Source organism: Silene latifolia, chromosome 7 (assembly GCF_048544455.1).
Source record: "Silene latifolia isolate original U9 population chromosome 7, ASM4854445v1, whole genome shotgun sequence".
Lineage (NCBI taxonomy): Eukaryota > Viridiplantae > Streptophyta > Magnoliopsida > Caryophyllales > Caryophyllaceae > Silene > Silene latifolia.
In genome coordinates this window covers 28064166-28066241 of record NC_133532.1, presented here as the reverse complement: position 1 = coordinate 28066241, position 2076 = coordinate 28064166, and the positions used below count along the sequence as shown (strand labels likewise).

The 2076-nt window shown below is 40.4% G+C and overlaps 1 non-coding gene across 1 annotated transcript; it reads right to left on the bottom strand.

Moving 5' to 3' along the window:
• Window positions 1-1179: 1179 nt before the first annotated feature.
• LOC141593335 (small nucleolar RNA R71) lies at window positions 1180-1286 on the bottom strand. The gene has a single exon (XR_012521424.1). It is a non-coding gene; the product is annotated as a small nucleolar RNA R71 (small nucleolar RNA).
• Between the last annotated feature and the right edge of the window lie 790 nt (window positions 1287-2076).

Below are 2076 nucleotides of genomic sequence, written 5' to 3'. Positions count from 1 at the left end.
TCCTCCCATTCTGGAGCTCATTAAGACTAGGGAATGATCTCCCCAGCCAGGTAGCAACAGCTGCCCTGATTCTGGAGCTGTAAGTACATTCATAGAAGAGATGAGCCATCGTTTTAGGTAACTCCCCACATATTAAGCACAAGTTATCCTCACAGAAACCAAACTGGTACAGCCTGGTTTTAATATTTAACCCTTCCTGCATAATAAGCCAAGTAATGATTGAGTGTTTGGGTACGTTCCAACTGTTCCATACCAGAGAACACCAATCTACCTTAGGGTGTTGATTGCAGAGCCATCTATATCCATTCTTGAGTCTATAACCCTTCTCATCAGGCACCCAACAGTTCTCAACAAATCCCTCCTTCAGTTTATCCTTAGTCTTGCATATATTTTTCCAAGTCCAAGGAGAATCTGCAGGGGGAGAATATAAATGCCAGTTCTGGTTTTTTAGGTACACATTGCTTATCCACCTTATCTACAACCTGCCAGCTTTGTTATACACCCAATTCACCAGTTTCCCTACAGCTGCCCAATTCCAAGCGTCCACTTTCTTAATGCCTAATCCACCAGTTTCCTCAAGGTTTGTTCTAATTATTTTCGAGTTGTTTGATATTTTGCATGTCTAGAAGATCACAAGGTAACTTGTTACCCTTTGATCACGAAATTGAAAGGACTTTGACAAACAATAGAAGACTTGCTAGGAGAACTTTGAGAGGTATTGGTGAGGTTATTCAACCAAACACTATTGAGTTCATCAACCCTTTTGCAAGAGAAGGTGAGGAGAACCCAATACAAAATCAACCCACAATGCCTAAATTTTTATCACATTCCGTACCAACCGAGGAGAACCTAACCAATGGTACTCCCACACCACAACATCTAACCGGAAATTTTATTGCCAAATCCGCATTTATCCAATTAGTCGAAAGAAGCCAATTTGGGGGGATGCCTAGTGAAGACCCTCATTCTCATATGGAGACTTTTTGTGACTATTGTGATGCGATTTCTCAAACCGGTGTAACTCAAGACCAAATTCGGTGGGTCTTATTTCCTTTTTATCTAATTGGCACCGTGAAGCAATGGTTGAAAGGCCTTGATAAGGCTACTCTCGGAATTGATTCTTGGAAGAAGTTGGCTATAGCTTGCTACAAAAAGTTCTATCCACCGGAAAAGACTAATATGCTAAGAGCTCAAATTACGGGCTTTAAGCAAAGAGATGAAGAATCCTTGTATGAAGCTTGGGAGCGATTCAAAGGAATTTGCCGCTCATGTCCTCATCATGGACTTAGCGAGTGGTTCTTGGTACAAAAATTTTGGAACGGTCTTTATGAAGACTCAAGAAACATTCTCTACATGGGATCAAATGGAATGTTCACCGAAGTTGATGACAATCAAACTTGGAACAAGATTGAGGAAATGGCGGTCCATAATTCACAATATAGTAGACCTTGCAAGGCTACTAGAGGAGGAAAGCATGAAGTGGACTCCATTACTCAATTGGGTGCTCAACTTAGTGCTCACATTGATACCATCAACTTGAAGTTTGAAAAAGCTATGGCTAGACTTGAAGAAGCCTCAAAATCACCAAAGCATCATGTTAATGCCATGACGGCATCTTCATCAATCCCAAGTGGGATATGTGAGAATTGTGGAACTTTGGGACATGACCAAAGTGAATGTAGGGGAATAAATGAACAAGTAAATGCTTTTCAAGCATATAAGAGTGGTACCCCTTATTCAAACTATTACAATGAGAACACCAAATGCCACCCAAATCTCTCATACAAAAGCCAAAATGTTCAAAACCCTCAACCAACATACACCCCACCTCCCATGAGAAACCAAAATCAAAGACCCTTTTACAACCAAAACCAAGGTTACCAAAATCAAACTCCATACAATCAACAAAATGACCAAGGTTTTGATGTTCAAAAAGCGGTCCTCCAAATGCAAAAGAATCAACAAGAGTTTTTCACTCAAATGCAAAAAGATAGTCAAGCAAAGGAAATCACCATCAACAACATCCTAGCTCACACCAAAATGTTGGAAACCCAATTAACTCAACTAGCATCTTCA